This window comes from Capra hircus, chromosome 4 (assembly GCF_001704415.2).
Source record: "Capra hircus breed San Clemente chromosome 4, ASM170441v1, whole genome shotgun sequence".
In the NCBI taxonomy this organism is placed as follows: domain Eukaryota; kingdom Metazoa; phylum Chordata; class Mammalia; order Artiodactyla; family Bovidae; genus Capra; species Capra hircus.
Window position 1 is genome coordinate 53,058,892 of NC_030811.1, and position 21,116 is coordinate 53,080,007.

Sequence of the window (21,116 nt, forward strand, 5' to 3'; positions counted from 1 at the left end):
TGCCGTGAGGCTCTCAGTAACCAGCTGGACAGGATGCCCACTCTGTGGACCAGTCAGCCCCTTTCCCAGCCACCCTGAGGTGTGCTCAGTAGACCCATGTAAAATGTGGCCGTTGTGGCAGGAATGGAAGTCGTGCACGGGCTCAGCAGTATGGACTTCCCCTGCATATGACAATGTCACTCCAGTGACAGAGGCTACTGTCACTGCTGGGTACCTAGTCTGCTGGACAGCAGAGACCTGGAGTGGCCTCATTCCCCAGGGGGACCAGCCAGCCACCAGTCAGTTACTACACTGAACACTTTCCTTTATGGAAAAACAATTTTTGGGATAGTACTGCAACCTGCAAGACTACTAAAAACTCAGACCCTTAAGAAAGGAGGGTTTAAATTGTCTTGGCGGGAACGAACCCCACACAACTGAGGTGTCAATTTAAGGCAGATGGAACATGGGCTAGACAATGGAAGAAGCTCAGTAACAGTTATTATTCAACTCTTACCATTATCATTCAATTATTTTTGTAATCAGTTACTAAAACAAGAACTATAGCCCCTCTGTGTACTTTTTGCTTTGTTAAGTGTAACATTGAGTGTCACTGGTGGTTAAGTTTACAGTTTAGTCTTACAGTTCAGTCGCTCAGTCGTGTCCGACTCTTTGTGACCCCATGAATCACAGCACGCCAGGCCTCCCTGTCCATCACCAACTCCCGGAGTTCACTCAGACTCAAGTCCATCGAGTCAGTGATGCCATCCAACCATCTCATCCTCCGTTGTCCCCTTCTCCTCCTGCCCCCAATCCCTCCCAGCATCAGAGTCTTTTCCAATGAGTCAACTCTTCGCATGAGGTGGCCGAAGTACTAGAGTTTCAGCTTTAGCATCATTCCTTCCAAAGAAATCCAGGGCTGATCTCCTTCAGAATGGACTGGTTGGATCTCTTTGCAGTCCAAGGGACTCTCAAGAGTCTTCTCCAACACCACAGTTCAGCAGTTATAACTGGACATGGAACAACAGACTGGTTCCAAATAGGAAAAGGAGTACGTCAAGGCTGTATATTGTCACCCTGCTTATTTAACATATATGCAGAGTACATCATGAGAAACGCTGGACTGGAAGAAACACAAGCTGAATCAAGATTGCCGGGAGAAATATCAATAACCTCAGATATGCAGATGACACCACCCTTATGGCAGAAAGTGAAGAGGAACTAAAAAGCCTCTTGATGAAAGTGAAAGTGGAGAGTGAAAAAGTTGGCCTAAAGCTCAACATTCAGAAAATGAAGATCATGGCATCCGGTCCCATCGCTTCATGGGAAATAGATGGGGAAACAGTGGAAACAGTGTCAGACTTTATTTTTTGGGCTCCAAAATCACTGCAGATGGTGACTGCAGCCATGAAATTAAAAGACGCTTACTCCTTGGAAGAAAAGTTGTGACCAACCTAGATAGTATATTCAAAAGCAGAGACATTACTTTGCCGACTAAGGTCCATCTAGTCAAGGCTATGGTTTTTCCAGTGGTCATATATGGATGTGAGAGTTGGACTGTGAAGAAGGCTGAGCGCCAGAGAATTGATGCTTTTGAGCTGTGGTGTTGGAGAAGACTCTTGAGAGTCCCTTGGACTGCAAGGAGATCCAACCAGTTTAGTCTTTAGGTTACAGAATATCCAAGGTGCTGCTGCCGCTAAGTCGCTTCAGTCATGTCTGACTCTGTGCGACCCCATAGACGGCAGCCCACCAGGGTCCTCTGTCCCTGGGATCCTTCAGGCAAGAACTTTGGAGTGGGTTGCCATTTCCTTCTCTGATGCATGCTTGCATGCAGTCGCTTCAGTCATGTCTGACTCTGTGCGACCCCGTAGATGGCAGCCCACCAGGCTCCCCCGTCCCTGGGATTCTCTAGGCAAGAACATTGGAGTGGGTTGCCATTTCCTTCTCCAAGGCATGCTTGCATGCAATGTCGCTTCAGTCGTGTCTAACTCTGTGTGACCCCATGGACAGCAGCCCACCAGGCTCTTCCGTCCACGGATTCTCCAGGCAAGAATATTGGAGTGGGTTGCCATTTCCTTCTCAAATCCAAGGTGCTATGGTGATTAAAATAGAAGAAATGACATCACCCAGAGGTGAACACAGTGACTGAAGCCGCCTCCTTATAGTGGTCTCACTTTGTGTTCCCCCCTTTTGGAGACAGAGTAAACCTGAATTCATTTATATGGTCAATATCTTTGCTTTCTGTTAGGTAGAAGTATGATGTTGATTGGATACAATGGAACATGAGCAGCAAAAGAGTAGATGTAACAGATTGTGTCTCTTGTTAGGTCCAAATTCATCCTTCTAGATAATCTCCAGCCCCTTTTCCAGACTCACTCATTTAACCGATTTCATGTTAGCTTCTTTCAATGGAAGGCATAGATGGTACGTTTCAGTGTAGAGGAAAGAGATTAATAATTTCCCTTGTAGTGCAGGAGACCCCGATTCGATTCCTGGGTCAGGAAGATCCACTGGAAAAGAGATAGGCTAAGCACTCCAGTATTCTTGGGCTTCCCTGGTGGCTCAGCTGGTAAAGAATCTGTCTGCAGTGTGGGAGACCTGGGTTCGATCCCTGGGTTGGAAAGATGCCCTGGAAAAGGGAAAGGCTACCCATTCCAGTATTGTGGTCTGGAGAATTCCATGGACTATACAGTTGCAAAGAATCAGACACCAAGTGACTTTCACTTTCTTTCATGCTACTGGAAGCAGCAGGGACATGCATCTGGGCTTGACTGCTTGTGGTACAAGCTCCACCAGCCTGGGGGTTTCAGCAACATTGGCAGCGAGTATCCACTCACAGGATCCAGCCAAGGGACAGTGGCAGCTTCCAGTCTTTAAGTTACAGCTGCCTTTTTTCTTTGCTCCTCAGCCCTTCCAGCAGTTTTTAACCAGTTCCCTACATTACATCCTTCTCTACTTGAAATGTATATGGTGGTTTCTACTCTCTTGTTTGGATGCCAAATGCTACAAATTTTTCTGTATCAGAACAAAGTGAACTTCCTCATTCTCTAATTTAGAAGAATAAAGAGGAATGCATCATATTTATATAAGAAGACCCAAATAATGGATATTTAAGTTGCTCTCAATTTTGCTTTTTAATCTGTAAGGGTATTAAAGACATTTCCATTTTAGGAAAGCATTGTCAAGGCATGTATTTGGCAGTAGTCATCTCTTCCTCAATCTGGAATGATGCCTGCTAAAGTTCTTTTTTTTTTTTTTTTTTTTTAATTTATTTTTTTTTTCATGATGATTTTTTTTTTTTTTTTTTTAAATTTTAAAATCTTAAATTCTTACATGCGTTCCCAAACATGAACCCCCCTCCCACCTCCCTCCCCACAACATCTCTCTGGGTCATCCCCATGCACCTGCCCCAAGCAGGCTGCTAAAGTTCTTATGCAGGGATCTAAATAGCTGAAATGGGATTAAACTAGACTCTGAAATCTAGAGAGTGTCCACATTTAGCTAGTTATACATGCTTCATAGGTGGTCTAAAGTATTGTCCATGTATATTCTAGCCTTATCCTTTCCAAATGAATTTCAATCACCTTGAGGCTTGATCTTATATCACCTTTTGAATATGTAAATATGACGTGGGGGTGGGATGGGAGAGACGTTAGTAGTGCCTCTTCCCTTATGATTAATGTCATCCAAATGTGTCATCTGATTGGTAGTCTGGGAAAAGCCCTGTATCCCTTCATATAAACATAGGTTTTCTCTTGAGGTTGAAGCAGATGACACAGTCAACACTGCCACAGAGTGCAGTGGCTCAAATCGAGGTCTGGTTAATTTTATTATTGGTCTCATTCCAGATCCCTTTCATGGAGGCAGTGCTCCTTAGAAACCATTTCCCCTCAATTATGAAATATTTTAATTGATTTGTGGGCAGTGCTCTAATTCAGTCTGTGCACCCTGTCCGCTTGGTCCACCTCGGGGCTGGAAGGCTGCCCAGCTCCGCACAATGCCCTCATCTGCACGGGGCTGCCTCACTCCCATCTCAGCCATCTGATATTCTGCTTCCGCTAGACTGAAGAATGAAAGGCTCTTTAGCTCTTTGCTAACACCATCCTTCTACTGTTTTCTGATTGTATCTTCTTTAATTAAACAGCACTTTTGTTATCTTCTCATCTTTTAGGTATTCCGATCATTCTGGCATTCTCCTTCCAGCTCTTAAGGTTTGTTTGAGTTCTCCAAAATGGGAAGGTTGGGTCGTGTTTACAGTTGCCATGCCAACTCCCAATCAGCCTTTTCCTTGGGAGGATTTTTCTAGTTGCTCTACACTTTCACAGCAACTTAAAGTGTGACAGGAATCCTTAAACATTCATAAGCAACTTGGCCAACAGGGTATGGGACTGCAGTTCCTAAGATGGATATCCAGGCTCTTTTCACAAGGGTTCTACTTTTATAATCTTCAACATAATCCCTTTAAAGCACGAATCGCTGACAAATCCAAGCTGCTATGGTATGAAAATTCTAATTAAAGGCAAAAATCAAAGCTGCTTTTGGTGGTAATACTGTTATACTGTCAACCTCATTGTCAGTCAAATTAACAAATACATTTCCAATAACCCAGGTAATGCGGTAAGAAATCAATAGCCAAGCCCATTTAGCTCTCAAAAGCTTGTGTGCATGCCTGCTAATTTGTTCAATTGTGTCCGACTCTTTGCAACCCTATAGACTATGGCCCACCAGGTTCCTCTGTCCATAGAATTCTACGGGCAAGAATACAGGAGTGGGTTGCCATGCTCACCTCCAGGGGATCTTCCCGACCCAGAAATCGAACCCACATCTCTTACGTCTCCTGCATTGGCAGGTCCTGTACCACTAGGGCCACCTGGAAGCAAGCTTAAATGCTGTAAATCACATTTCCTGTTTATGGGGCTGAACCTGGGAAGATATGCATGAAGCATATTTCCAAACAGTACCCCAAAGTGAGAAGGCATGAAGAGGAAAAATTTTAATGTTTTACATTTCAGTAATAGTCACAAATAACAATGATTTATGATCACTCCTACTACAGTTAACAAAATAGTTTCTACTGAACATTTAATAGGTGAGACAGCAGTTGTCTAAGATAAATGGTCCATTGATTTCCTCATTTTCTTGATAACCACACCCACAGGCTAAGTCCACAACTGGATCATATCCACATTTCATCGTAATTGGTTTTAAAACTATCAAAACAGGAAGTACATGGAAATACCATTCCCAAATCCTCAATGGCACATTGGAGATTTCTTAATGCATGTGCTTTCCTTTTCTTGGGAATTCCACATGCAATCTGTGAGGCACTCACAGAAGCACCAGGTCTGACATCATCATGAATTGGTTTTACCTCTTGCTGGTACATTTCCCTATGCTCAGCTTCAAAGAAAACCCAGAAAACTCTTAGATCTCCATCTGAATTTCATAGGATTCAGTTCTGCCTCTTTCATCCAAGCCCACTTTTCCTGTTGGGAGCACCACTGGTTTTCTCTCTAGCTGACAGCACATTTGGAACAGACTGTTGTTCTCTGGAAAAGATTTTATAGCAGCCTGGATTTTAGTTTATCATTTCATTATAAAAGGGAATTTTAAAAAGTCAGTTCCTAATCACTGCACAGCATCATCTGGAATTTGGCCAACAGTTGTTAGAGTTCTATGAAATCAGGTTTTTTTCTAACAGTGAAAAGCAGAGGTGGAAATTTTATATTTGCTCAAATCCTCAGCCACTCTATCAAATAGCTAAGAATGATTAAAAATAAAACAATATGGAGTATTTTTGGAATTTTGTTTCCCCAAAGATGGAGAGAAGTGAGAAAATGCCATCTTAGCATATGTATCTTGAAGTCTGCCCTTCTTTTGGAGTCCAGAATCTTCTTGTTAGGCATAGCATAAGGTGAGCAATCTGTTGTTATTGCAGGTAGGGCTTGGCGTGTAGCTGATAATGGAGTACTGCTCTGACACAAGATGGAATTTTTATTTGTAATGGAAGAAAAGATCAACTTTCTAAATACCTAGTGGTAGTTTGCACATTCAAAATAAGCTAGATAGAAATCTATTTTAAGAGTTTTGTTGCTTCCTAAGAGAAACTAGGTCAGAATTTTCCTTCTTAACCCCAAGATAGATAAACACTTGTTTCACACAGAACACCACAAATCAAAAGATGGCCAGACTTTTGGTTTCCCAACGGAAAATACCTTGGTTCATTAAACATTAAATATTAATACTTTTGAAGTGCCAGCTACTATATTAGAAACTGTAAACGTGGAGTTGAACACAATAAACCAAAGTCCTTATCTTTGTAGAGCTCGTGCAGTTTCTCATAAGGGTTTCTGCAGTTTAATGTTTCATGTTTCAAATTTAATTGAAACATTAAAAAGTGTTGATAAGATGAACAAACTAGTGTTCTTCACTAAATGGGGGAAGTCACAAATGTGATAAGAGCCGTAAATTTTAAAATACTACATAAAGAACTTCTGCAACTTTCTTGTCCTTAATGAGGCATCAGTATCCCTGAATTTCTTCACTATTGTGCTGATTGTCGTGAACAGAACTTCTATATTCATTTGTCCTGTGGAGAGGGTTGTTTTCCGGAAACCATCTCGCCAAAGGAAAAAAAATCTGTTTTCTGGGGAGATTCAGACACAGAGCTGTAAATGATTCTGGCAGGATGAGTGCTGAAGGGAGAGGATATTAGCAATTGGAAAATGGCTTTGTTGCCAGAGGCTACATATGAAGGCATTAGAAGCCACATGATAGAATTAGACAGAGGATACGCACAGGTCTGGTTAAGCTCAAAGCGTCTAACAGCCCACCAGAAATTGTAGGACAGGCTTAGAACAGCTGAATGTGCCTTTTATTATCCCTCGGATGGGAGTCCTATTTTGAAACCCAGAGTTTGGGGAGAATGATTGTGACTAAAGTCCCGGACGCTTTGCTCTGTTCCATCTACCCCTGCACCTTGGTTTTGGTGCCCAGACCCATCTCACTGTGCCTTCGTGTTTAGAAGAGCTCCAACGTGGAACATCCCCATTGCTATAGGAAAAGGGGAAAGAGGAAGAAAAGTGGAGGGAAGAGAAAGAGGAAAAAAGGAAATATTCTTTGCTATTCCAAGTGATTTGAAGGTTTGGGACTGTGCTGGCTGATGCACAGCCGTTTCTGTCCTTAGATGCGTCCTAACCATCTGGTTACCTGGGCTCCCTCCTCCATCTGGCTCTAATTATCTCAGCCAAACTGAGGGTTGTTTGTTGGTGGTTGTGATTTTCTTAAGTTTCCCATTAATTTTGTCCTGCCTCCGTTTTGTTTTCCTTTCAGTAATGCAGGTCTTGAATAAATTAATTTGTTGCTTATGGGCAAAAAAGTAGCTGCAGCAACCAGCCTAAATCATCCTCAAGCTATAGCAATGTTGATTCATTTGTAAAAATATGCATTGACTCCAAAAACACGTAATAGGGTCTTCCTTTTTGGCCATGAACATGCCCATTAGATTCCTCTGGGGGCTAAGAGGATACCCTAGCACAGGCATTACAGTTTTTCCAGAAAGAGCCATTCCCAAAGCAGACGGAAGGAAAGGAAGCTGCATCAGAGAAGAGCTTGGGCTTGATTTTGATTAAGTCCTTTCTGATTTTTTTTTTAAACCTAGGCACATGTTTTATTTTCTTAGTTGAAGAGTTTATAATCCTGGACACTGAAAATAAATACGTTTTATATTTTCTAATGTATGGTTATTATATTAGGAGTTTGAGCTACATTTCCTTGTGTTACAACGTGGTCTGGCTCTTTTAGAATGTCACAGGTTATAGATGCTGAATCAAGCTGAATTTTCCCTCCAGAGAGAACATTAGGAACAGGTGGGGGCAGTTACTAGAGTAAAACAGAAACCTGAGAGGAACAAAATGACTCTTTTAGGAACTGTTCCAATGCCTCAAACCCAGAGGGACAGGGGAGAATTCACAAGCACCATCTTGCTAATGGTGGCCATGCCCTGTGCATAAGGAAGCCAGGATGTTCCCTCTGTTAGCAGCGGGCATCCTAGAGCCAGGATATCCATGCCGTTAACGCTTTCTCTGTCTACAAGTTTGCTGGCCCATGGATCCCCCTCCTCATAAAATTCAGTGGCTTCTGAGCACCCCTTGTGGCCCTTAATAAAAAGTCAGTCGCCTTGTTACCACTTTGTCCAAGGTATTGAAACCAGCTAGGGATGCACGTCAGTGTCACTTCAATGAGTTACAAATCACAATAGGATTAAGTGAAGAAAACAAGACATACGTTGTCTCAAATGTGAAAAAATCAGGGTCTACAAATAATAAAAGACTAGTAGGACTAGTATTTAAAATTTAAAATTGGTTATGTCTGGCTGTGAGCTTATGGATCATTTTTGTGTCATATATATATATGCATATTTTTATGCATTAGCTATAACTTCTCATTGTGGTATAAATAGTGATGCTTGATGCTCGGCTCCCCCTTCATTCAGTTAAATACTTCCTGAGCACACATTCTGAGTGTGGCACCCTGTGGAGGGAGCAAAGCCGAGAGAATTCCAGGTCTTCACCTTGATCCATGCCCTCATGTCTCTGATGGCAGCAGCCCCTCCTCTTGGTTCAGAGCCTGAGCTTTTTGTGGGCGGGCCATCCTGGCTGGTCCCGCAGTGTTGGTAGTGTACTTGCTCAGATACAGGTGGGCTCCCTCCTGCCCTTCCTTCAGACCCAGCTCGAATGGCGGCATGTCAGGAGGGCTTTTCCCACCACCTATGTAATCCTGCCCTCACTTCCCACCACACTGGATTCCCTGTAGTGCTTTGATTTTTTTGTGGCTCATATCGATAGGTATTCCTCTAGGCATGTGTGTACTTGAACACGGACCTCCCACCAAAATGTAATGCCTTGGAGGAGAGGTCTTCAGGCTTGTTCATTGCTATATCTCTGTCCATCTAGAAGGGTGCCTGTCATAGTGGGCACTCATTAAATATTGTTGAATTGAATTTTCCTCAAGGGAGAAGTTGTGATATGTATATTTAAACAAATCAAGAATGAATATCAGTCCACAAATTCAGGTGATAAAGAGATGGTATCTCTATTTTTTACAATAATTTAAAAACTCTGCACCTCTACCCTGCTGGGTTGGTGGGAAATTTCATCTCATTTTTTGCTCTGCTCCATTCCTCCCATCAACAGGGATGTGTGGGGGACTTGTAAGTTTTCAAGAATCTTATGCAGTAATAAGGGCTTTGGGAAAGGTCCACTGCTGAGCAGCCCATCCCATTGTGTGCCTCATCATGGTGCCTTCACACCTGTTGGCTATCTGCTGCTTCTGGGCAAGACTGAAAATGTTACTGCCCATGGCCCCAGCTCCCCAGATGCTTCATCCAAAAGCTCTTCCTCTCAAGGTCTTTCTCCACCATGGCCCCTGCCAGTTAGCAGAATCTGCAGAAGTTGCTTCCACCTTTAATTGGAAGAATTTCCTTTTAGCCTGATGTTTTTCTCCTGTTTTCCCAAGCCACTAACCTTCTCTAAAACTCTATTCTCCCCATGGGCCTCTGGCTTTTAAAAAGAGCCAGAAATAATTCTGTTTTTTATTCTGCCCCTGACCTCCCTGAAACAAGGGATGTGGAGTCTGCTACCTGCTTAAATGGGGAACGAACAAGAACAACTTTGGACAACTCTGACACAAGACAGAAATGTATGTTAAAGGAGTGAAGCAGCCATTGCAGGGAAGAAAGTGGTTCTTTTCAGGCAGGAGTGGGAAGAGAGAAACCAAGCCAGGCGGAAGGCTTAGGGCATCTTGTGCTTTGGAATGAGCCTTGAAGGCTTGGAGTATTTCATTTCAGAGTGTGATGGATAGAAAAGAGTGGCATGAGCAAAGATAAAATGGAGATGGTATATACGGGAGGGCAAATAGCCTGATATGACTGTTGTATTTGAGCAGTGGGAAAAGATCCCCCTCCCCAAAATAGGTAGAATCAGCTTGTGACAAGGCTTGAAAGTCAGGATGTTTTGATATTAACTTGACAGTATTTGGCAGCTATTGGGTCAGTAGATAGATTACAGTTGTGCATTAGGAAATAGCAACACCATCTAGAATAGATTAATAGTTGGAACTGGTGATGGGAAGGCTAGAAGCAGAAAGAACCCTTAGCAGGCTGAGAAGTAGTTTAGAAATAGAAAGGAAAAAGAGGATGGAGATGCAAAAGATATTGCTGAAGTAGAGTAAATAGGATTTGACCACTGGTTGGAACAACAGACTGGTTTCAAGTAGGAAAAGGAGTACGTCAAGGCTGTATATTGTCACCCTGCTTATTTAACTTATATGCAGAGTACATCATGAGAAATGCTGGACTGGAAGAAACACAAGCTGAAATCAAGGTTGCTGGGAGAAATACCAATAACCTCAGATATGCAGATGACACCACCCTTATGGCAGAAAGTGAAGAGGAACTAAAAAGCCTCTTGATGAAAGTGAAAGAGGAGAGTGAAAAAGTTTGCTTAAAGCTCAACATTCAGAAAACTAAGATCATGGCATCCAGTCCCATCACTTCATGGCAAATAGATGGGGAAACAGTGGAAACAGTGTCAGACTTTATTTTTTGGGGCTCCAAAATCACTGCAGATGGTGACTGCAGCCATGAAATTAAAAGATGCTTACTCCTTGGAAGAAAATTTATGACCAACCTAGATAGCGTATTCAAAAGCAGAGACATTACTTTGCCGACTAAGGTCCGTCTAGACAAGGCTATGGTTTTTCCTGTGGTCATGTATGGATGTGAGAGTTGGACTGTGAAGAAGGCTGAGTGCCAAAGAATTGATGCTTCTGAACTGTGGTGTTGGAGAAGACTCTTGAGAGTCTCTTGGACTGCAAGGAGATCCAGCCAGTCCATTCTGAAGGAGATCAGCCCTGGAATTTCTTTGGAAGGAATGATGCTAAAGCTGAAACTCCAGTACTTTGGCCACCTCATGCGAAGAGTTGACTCATTGGAAAAGACTCTGGGAGGGATTGGGGGCAAGAGGAGAAGAGGACGACTGAGGATGAGATGGCTGGATGGCATCACTGACTCGGTGGACGTGAGTCTGAGTGAACTCCAGGAGATGGTGATGGACAGGGAGGCCTGGTGTGCTGCGATTCATGGGGTTGCAAAGAGTCTGACACGACTGAGAGACTGAACTGAACTGAACTGAACTGAATAGGAGAGGGGCTTCCCTGGTGGCTCAGTGGTAAAGAATCTGCCTGCAATGCAGGAGACCTGGTTTCGATCCCTGGGTTGGGAAGATCCCTTGGAGGAGAGCATGACAACCCACTCTAGTACCCTTGCCTAGAGAATCGCATGGACAGAGGAGCCTGGCAGGCTGCAGGCCATAGGGTTGCACAGAGTCAGACATGACAGAAGCGACTAAGCAGCAGCAGCAACAGATGAAGAGAAGAGAAAGGCAAGAGAAGGATGGTGGTTACAAGAACGGGGGTGTTCTCAGCAGGCAAAGAAAACCAAGAGGAGCCTCTAATTTGGGGAAAAGAGGACCAGAATAGTCATATTAAGTCTGAGCTTCCATCAGGACAGTTGGGGCTGTGGATGAGGGGCTCAGAAGAGAGCTCACGACTTTCCCAAGGTAGAAAGAGAATATGTGTAATAAGGCTGCAGCAGTGTTTTGGGGTGAAGGAGCAAAATTAAGGGATCCAGTGTCGGATTCTTTTGATCATCTCAGTAGAGTAGGAGGCAAGGCCACTTGCTGAGAATAAGGGAAACAGTCAGTGTGTCATCTGGAGTTTGATCATAGGAACAGTTTGTAACAGATGCTCTGGTGAATATATAGTCAATTCCTGAAGAAGAGTAGGGCAGACCCACGCAGCATCAAGTTTTCTCTCCAGTAAATACAGAATACTTTTATAGTAGTTTTATGAAATCTATCCAGGCAGATGTGAGAAGAAATAGCTTTCACATTGTATATCTTGTTTAAGGCATTGTTGTTGTTGTTCATTTGCTAAGTTGTGTCCCGATTCTTTGTGACCCCATGGACTGCAGCACGCCAGGCTTCCCTGTCCTTCACCATCTCCTGGAGCCCACCCAAACTCACGTCCACTGAGTCAGTGATGCCATCCAACCATCTTGTCATCTGTTGTCCCCTTCTCCTCCTGCCCTCAATCTTTCCCTGCATCAGGGCCTTTTCTAATGAGTTACTCTCTCTGCTAGACAGTTGTTATGCCATTCATTGGAAATTTGTTTTTTGGGGGACTTCATAAGATGCCAGAATCCCTCATCATCTTAAACATGGAAAAGTAGTGACTATTCATTGCCTACATTCCCAGCTCTGTGCTGCTTTCTGAGCTGTATGTCTGTCCTCAGGGTAGCCCATCATCACCTGCCCCCCAGTCCTAAGGCCAAGTTGTTTTCTATACTGATGGTGTGGGGCAGAAGGGGAAAAAGAGCTCATCGTGAAGACCAGCTGTACTTGTGGTTTCCAGGCAGCTGTTGCATCTACAAGGGGAGCAGGAGAAATGAGGGACCCTAAAATACATTTCATTCCCTGGGATGGCCACCACATGCTGCCCTCTGGTGGTTCAGGACCCATCTCTACTGACCTCCTTTTGTGGTCTTTTATAAGCATGCTGTGGTGTTAGAGAAGACTCTTGAGAGTCCCTTGGACTGCAAGATCCAACCAGTCCATTCTAAAGGAGATCGGTCCTGGGTGTTCTTTGGAAGGAATGATGCTAAAGCTGAAACTCCAGTACTTTGGTCACCTCATGCGAAGAGTTGACTCATTGGAAAAACCTCTGATGCTGGGAGGGGTTGGAGGCAGGAGGAGAAGGGGACGACAGAGGATGAGATGGCTGGATGGCATCACTGACTCAATGGACGTGAGTTTGAGTGAACCCCGGGAGTTGGTGATGGACAGGGAGGCCTGGTGTGCTGCAATTCATGGGGTCACAAAGAGTCGGACACGACTGAGCGACTGAACTGAACTGAACTGAACTGATAAGCATGCTACCCCTATCTCTCTAAATCTGGTCTTTTTTTTTTTTTTTTTTTTTTGATGGTACCTCTGTTGGGAATTTAGGGATTTGTGTGGAGTAAGAAGTAAGGAGATACGAATCAAGACCATCCCCAAGAAAAAGAAATGCAAAAAAACAAAATGGCTGTCTGAGGAGGCCTTACAAATAGTTGTGAAAAGAAGGGAAGCGAAAAGCAAAGGAGAAAAGGAAAGATATACCTATTTGAATGCAGAATTCCAAAGAATAGCAAGGAGAGATAAGAAAGCCTTCCTCAGTGATCAGTGCAAAGAAATAGAGGAAAACAATAGAATGGGAAAGACTAGAGATCTCTTCAAGAAAATTAGAGATACCAAGGGAACATTTCATGCAAAGATGGGCTCAATAAAGGACAGAAATGGTAGGGACCTAACAGAAGCAGAAGATATTAAGAAGAGGTGGCAAGAATACACAGAAGAACTGTACAAAAAAGATCTTCATGACCAGATAATCATGATGGTGTGATCACTCACCTAGAGCCAGACATCCTGGAGTGTGAAGTCAAGAGGCCCATAGGAAGCATGACTACGAAGAAAGCTAGTGGAGGTGATGGAATTCCAGTTGAGCTATTTCAAATCCTGAAAGGTGATGCTGTGAAAGTGCTGCACTCAATATGCCAGCAAATTTGGAACACTCAGCAGTGGCCACAGGACTGGAAAAGGTCAGTTTTCATTCCAATCCCAAAGAAAGAAAATGCCAAAGAATGCTCAAACTACTGCACATTTGCACTCATCTCACATACTAGGAAAGTAATGCTTAAAATTCTCCAAGCCAGGCTTCAGCAATACATGAACTGTGAACTTCCAGATGTTCAAGCTGGTTTTAGAAAAGGCAGAGGAACCAGAGATCAAATTGCCAACATCCACTGGGTCATGGAAAAAGCAAGAGAGTTCCAGAAAAACATCTATTTCTGCTTTATTGACTATGCCAAAGCCTTTGACCATGTGGATCACAATAAACTATGGAAAATTCTGAAAGAAATGGGAATACCAGACCACCTAACCCGCCTCTTGAGAAACCTATATGCAGGTCAGGAAGCAACAGAACTGGACATGGAACAAGAGACTGGTTCCAAATAGGAAAAGGAGCACGTCAAGGCTGTATATTGTCACCCTGCTTATTTAACTTATATGCAGAGTACATCCTGAGAAACGCTGGGCTGGAAGAAGCACAAGCTGGAATCAAGATTGCCAGGAGAAATATCAGTAACCTCAGATATGCAGATGACACCACCCTTATGGCAGAAAGTGAAGAGGAACTAAAAAGCCTCTTGATGAAAGTGAAAGAGGAGAGTGAAAAAGTTTGCTTAAAGCTCAACTTTCAGAAAACGAAGATCATAGCATCCGGTCCCATCACTTCATGGGAAATAGATGGGGAAACAGTAGAAACAGTGTCAGACTTTATTTTTCTGGGCTCCAAAATCACTGCAGTTGGTGATTGCAGCCATGAAATTAAAAGATGCTTACTCCTTGGCAGGAAAGTTATGACCAACCTAGACAGCATATTCAAAAGCAGAGACATTACTTTGCAACAAAGGTCTGTCTAGTCAAGGCTGTGGTTTTTCCAGTGGTCATGTGTGGATGTGAGAGTTGGACTGTGAAGAAAGCTGAGCGCCGAAGAATTGATGGTTTTGAAGTGTGGTGTTGGAGAAGACTCTTGAGAGTCCCTTGGACTGCAAGGAGATCCAGCCAGTCCATTCTGAAGGAGATCAGTCCTGGGTGTTCATTGGAAGGACTGATGTTGAAGCTGAAACTCAAATACTTTAGCCACTTGATGCGAAGAGCTGACTCACTTAAAAGACCCTGATGCTGGGAAAGATTGAGGGCAGGAGGAGAAGGGGATGACAGAGGATGAGATGGTTAGATGCATGACGGACTCAATGGACATGAGTTTGGGTGGACTCCAGGAGTTGGTGATGGACAGGGAGGCCTGGCATGCTATGGTTCATGGGGTCTCAAAGAGTCAGACATGACTGAGCGACTGAACTGAACTGAACTGAAGAAGTAAGAAATAATAATAGGAATCTGTCTGCATTCTTAATCTTACCAGTATTGTCTTCATCAAAAGACAAAGTCTTTGGGAATTATTGACCCTAGTGTTTTTAAACCACCCAATTCCAGTTTATCGTTATCTCCAGCTTATTGAAATTTTCTTGTCCTTGTATTATTAAATTAAATATGTGACTGTCTATTCAAGCCCAGGGACCAGAAAAAATTTCCCTAAAGCGTTGAAAATCCCAGAAAATTTGGAGTTGGAGTTGAAAATTACATGCTCCCCGGGCTGGTACATCTTTTTAACTCTCTGACACCCAACAAGGGTAGAATATGATATAGAGGCAAAGCTACATAGAGTTTGATTTATTTACTTAAGAGGCCAAAAGAGACTTACATTTCTCAATGCAGAAGAAACTGCAACTCTTGAAGACATTAGAACTAGAACTCTGAAAGACTGGTAGAACTTAGGCTCTAGGCTAATGGATGTTAAGATTTTTCAGGGGCAGAAGGAGCTCTTTTGAGGGAGCCATGTCTCATTAGAGATTCCTTTCCCTCTGTCCTTCACAGCCCTACCCAGAAAAGTATATGCTGGTGAAATTGAGCCCTCAACAAACTACCCAGTATCTAATTTACTAAACAAAATCCCTCTTGAGTATACCCTCCACCCTGCCCAAGATCAGCTTCAATTTGCCAGTGCAGCATCACTCCCGGCTGTTTTTTTTTTTTTTACTAGAATGGACATATTTTTTCACTTCTGTTTATTTTTGCCCCAAAGCTTTTGGCATTTCCCTCCGGTGAGTCACACTGTGGGACCATCTCAAGATGACCTTCTTACAGGATGTTTCTCTTCCCAGAGTAGATGGGAAATTGGTATAAGCAGCCTGTCCCAATATGTTACTGAATAGCATGTGGGGATTCTAATAAAGAAATGTTATTTCATCTGTCACCAAAGCCACTTGATGGATGGACTTACAGGGAGACAGCCTTCTAGATCTTTCCCTCACTATAGACAAAGTGGAAAAACGAAAACCAGGTTCTTAGGGGTTTACTCAAATCAGGTGAATACAGGAATCAGCCCTTCTACTATTTCCATTACAGAAGATTAGAACAATCCTTTGAGAATTCAGATTTTGCAACAAAATAATTGAACTAACAGAAGTGAGACAATAAAAACAAGAGGAGAGAAGGCAGGGAGTGCTCAGAGTCCCACATTTCCCCAGCACACTTACACTCACGCTTTAAGCCAGGTCAGCGCTATTCTTGACTTCTGGACCTCCAGCCTTCCTCCTGTCCCTCAGTTTGGAAAAATCCCCTTCCCTGTTCATCGCTTCCTGTTCTTTGCTCTCAGAGCGCTTTGTACCTTCCTCTACCAAAGTACTTAGCAGTCTGGGACTGTGCTTAATTTTGTAGTGGTCACCCACCTTTCCCATGCTCCTCTCCCCCATTTACAGGGTCTCAGGGGCAGGGGAGTGGGCCAAAACTGTCTCTGTATCTTTGTCACCAGAGATGTAGTGTGACACAGCCTAGTGCAGCCACGATGGCGGCGGTCATGGGGTCAGGGATCCTGGTGAACTTCTGTTCATTGTGTGCAAATGAGTATCTGGATTTTCCTGTTCTCTTCACACTGGGTCAGGAAGATCTGCTGGAGAAGGGATAGGCTACCCACTCCAGTATTCTTCAGCTTCCCCTGTGGCTCAGCTGGTAAAGAATCCACCTGCAACATGGGAAACCTGGGTTCTAACCTGGGTTCGATCCCTGCATTGGGAAGATCCCCTGAAGAAGGGAAAGGCTACCCACTGCAGTATTCTGACCTGGAGAATTCCATGCACTGTGTAGTCCACGGGGTTGCAGAGTCAGACACAACTGAGCAACTTTCACTTTTCACACAATACTTCCCTCTCCCGCTCTTCAATTCTGTCGGCCACTTGCTTCTTTTCTCCCCTTGGATTCATGTAAGAAAAAATTTAAGTATCAGCGAAAATTACAAGGTACATGTGAGTTTTGATTATAAATATTCATTGGGAAATTAGGAAAACTACCAATGTGTATTCCTACTGCACTTGCCTGAAGAACCCCATGGACAGAGCAGCCTGGCAGGCTATGGTCCATAGAGTTGCAAAGAATCAGACATGACTGAAGCAACACATTCCTACTGCATGTCAAAATGTTGAGGCTTGCTTTACTGTTTCTGTTGAGCTTTGACTTCTGTACATGGCAGACATTTTTTGGCTCTTGACTGCCTGGTGTTCAAGCTTCCTTTCTTCTAGTAACAACATCTTGTTTTGTTTTTCTTGAAGTGGGGAGGTAGTTGTCTTCCCCCATTGGGCGCAGTCTTGGTGATACTGGTTCAAGGTAGCCCACCCTCCCTTAGCCTGGGATGCGTTATCAGTGGTCACTACTGGTACAGTGTGGGGTTGGGGAAGGGATGTTTTTTACTTAACTTTTACAATGAACAGTTTTCAAATTAAAGATTTAAAAAAAGAGTAATATTGACCCAGAAGATCTGGCTGGATGCAATGAATTTTCCTGTTAAATCAGTTTGAACAGCAACCAGAGGCCTGGCCTCTTCTACTCAACTGCAGAGTCCCAGGAGAATGTAGACAGCCCACGTCACACTCCTGAAGTTGCCAAAAATCCCTGTAAAATGATTGAACACATGTCTTTCCTTGGGGTTGAGAGGATATAAATCACAGTGGACTGCTTTCAATTCCTGATTCTTTGTCTTAGGGGCAGCGGAATCAATCACTCTCAGGTTTGTTTTCTGGATGTTTTTTAAATCTCCTAAATTATAATAGCAATAACCATTACCGTATGCAAGAAAAGTAAACACATCTGTCCTGGTAGCTGTATTTCATCCCAGGATACAAACTTCCTGTGTGATGATGGAGTTGAATGGGCCTCTATCACTCATCTTTGCAGCTAGTCCCATGGACAAGAGTGACCCTGAAAGGGTTCAGCATGAAGAATGAAATGGTTTCTGAGCTTAGAACCGGCAGCTTACGTGACATAAAGATCGACACAGCCGTGGCCCATGTATCATCAGCAGTAAGAGGAGGGGTCTTTTCCAAGTTCACAAGAAGAAAGAAAGGGAATGCCAGAAACTTTCCAAAACAAATCAAGGCTCAAGTCAAGCAGTCTGTCTCAGGGTCTGTCTTTGGTTTCTGGCCTTATCTGCCATGTTTGTGTAGCTTGAGAAAAGATGGCTGAAGAACTTCACACAAATAAGTAATCATATGAAAGCTCTTAATACTTTCCAGAGAAGCAGGATTCAAATTTAAACTAGTTCCTCTTGGGTGGAGCAGATACAGCATCTAGTTTCCAATAACTGGTATATGTAATGTTTAAAATGAAGCACATTTTCAATGCTGGTATACACCCTAACCCCCAGTGGGGTCACCTGATACTTACCCGTCGATGTTATCAGATGAGAAAGAACTTCAGGATCAGGAGGCAGGGTGCCTTCTTCATGGAGAGAGGATGGATTTTAAGGAGAGACATTTGAGTTTGAATGTGGACTGGCTCTGCCATTGGCTGTAGGAACTCAGGCAAGTCTCTTTGTAACAATGAAGTTCCATGACCTCCTCTATGAAATGGGAAAACCATCTACCTGGTGATGTCTTGGTGAACATCCAGTACATGTTAGAGACTTAAAAAGGGTAGCTGTTATTGTTACTTCTGATTTTGCAGAATTGGGTATCTACAGCTAAAGTGAACCTCCAGGGAATGCCTATTTCACCATGTGGTAACAATGTCAGAGGTTGAGGCTAGGTCTTCCAGACCTACTTATGGGCCTCCCAATAGACTCCTTTTCAACAGAAGTGCTTTTCTGCCTGTTGATATTTGTAACTCAAAGATCAAATCAACTCACTCCCCACCCCAGCCCACCAGCACAATGCAACTATAGCACTAAGCAAACCTCCCATACTTTCTGTGTAGTGGGAGCGGGGAGGGCAGGGCTAACATTGCTTCTAGTTAAAGATTCTGCAGACTTCTAAATTTCTCTGATCTCAGCCAACATGTGGCCAGAGTCTCCCTTTTTTACCTCCTTGAGCCCCCCTCCTTTTCTTGAATTTTTGGCACCATTTCCTCTCTACTGTCAGGCTGCCCAGGGAACCCCAACACTCCTCTGGCCTTCTGCTGAGCAGGTTTAGTCCACAGGGCCTATCCTCTGGGTTCGGCTAACACAGAAAGAAGTTATTTCTCTGAGATTCCTGGGACCAGATTTTTAATATTTACATAAGTAACATCTAAGTCCTGGTGGCTCAGAAGGTAAAGCGTCTGCCTGCAATGCGGGAGACCTGGGTTCGATTCCTGGGTCGGGAAGATCCCCTGGAAAAGGAAATGGCAATCCACTCCAGCACTCTTGCCTGGAAAATGCCATGGACGGAGGTGCCTGATAGGCTACAGTCCATGGGGTTGCAAAGAGTTGGACACGACTGAGCGACTAAGTAACATAAGCACAAAATGGTATAAAAATCAAAATATACTTTAGAAAATTGTCTCCCTCCCACCCATGCCCAGCAACATATAGTCCTTCCTTGCTTACTGGTATTGGTTTCTTATTTATCTTTCCCGTTGTGTTGTTTAGTCACTAAGTCATGTCCGACTCTGTGACCCCATAGACTGTAGCCTGCCAGGTTCCTCTGTCCATGGGACTTCCCAGGCAAGAATACTGAAGTGGGTAGCCATTTCCTTCTCCAGGGGATCTGTATGACCCAGGGATTGAACCCGCATCTCCTGCATTGGCAGGTGGGTTCTTGATGACACTGAGCCAAGACAGTCCCTTCTTGACACCTGGGAAGCCAAAGGTGCTCTCTATTCCTTTAAAAACTTCTGTGTGTGTATCTCTCTCCCTCCCTCCCATCTTTATTTATTTCCCTTTCTTCCTTTCCCCCTTCTTTCTCCCTTTCTTTTAAATGAAACATAATTTAACTTAATAAAATAGGTGCATAGTTTAAGGCCACTGCTAAATTTAGGCTTTTTCTGTCCTCTCAGTGTTCTCCAAACCTTTATGCTTTGTCTCCCCTATCATTAAAAAATTTCCTAAGGCACACAAAAAATATGTAATTATTCACTCATTTATAAAGTATAACCATGTCACTAGTAACATTTATATTATGAAATATTAATTTACTAATTACTAGTAACATTTATATTATGAAATATTAAAATAGAAAATAAAATCAGGATGAAAATTTGAATACTTAATTTTTAAAATTTGATTAGTATATAATATTTGTGCTTTCTAAAATATTACTATTAGTATTTTTAATAGGATCAATGTGTTGAATATGCTTTGTCATGTCTGAAAATTTTGGGTGATCCTTTTGTGAGATAACATTCAACTGTCTGGTTATATGTTCAGTATATTTTGATACTTGGTTTCAAAGTCCATCAGAGCTGAAAAAGACACATTACAGAGATGTAGATCCAAAAGGAAATAATACCTCATTAGATAAGCTTTATTAACTCCCAACATGCATTTTTCAATACCATCTTTTACGTAAAGACATTTGTTGAAATTTTTCCTGAGTTAAGGGTTTGGCTTTTTTTTTTTTTTTTTTTTTTTTGGTAATACACACAGAGTAAATGGGAACATTTCCAAACATCTGTTTTCAAAATGCTCTTGCCATAGATTAAGTTTCTTTTGGAAGGAAATTACTTTTTCACTAAATGTTAAAGTATCACTTCTACTTAGGGCATACTATTAGTACTTTACTTAAAAAAAAATGTGCTAGATGACATATTGGGGCTTCCCTGATAGGTCAGTTGGTAAAGAATCTGCCTGCAATTCAGGAGACATGGGTTCAATTCCTGGGTTGAGAAGATTCCCCTGGAGAAGGGAAAGGCTACCCACTCCAGTGTTCTGGCCTGGAGAATTTCACGGACTGTGTAGTCCATGGGGTCGCAAAGAGTCGGGCACAACTGAGCGATTTCCACTTAGATGACATGTTAACAATGGCCACTTGCTCATCTGCAACCCTTGTCTTTTTGTGAAAGAAAGAAAGAATGCCGGACCCATGCTCAGTTCTACAGTTTCTTTAAATACACTGCCCTGAGACAGCTTGTGAGTACGTGGCCACTCCCCATCGCGTGGTGAAGAGTTAT

At 43.0% G+C, this 21,116-nt stretch overlaps 1 long non-coding RNA gene across 1 annotated transcript in view; it reads left to right on the top strand.

The window, feature by feature from the left end:
- The window catches only part of LOC102190196, a 33,778-nt gene that overhangs the window by 8,807 nt on the left and 3,855 nt on the right, over window positions 1-21,116 (top strand). The window contains exon 3 of the long non-coding RNA XR_309950.3: window positions 4,151-4,190. This is a non-coding gene — a long non-coding RNA (uncharacterized LOC102190196). The remainder of the gene's footprint in view (window positions 1-4,150; window positions 4,191-21,116) is intronic.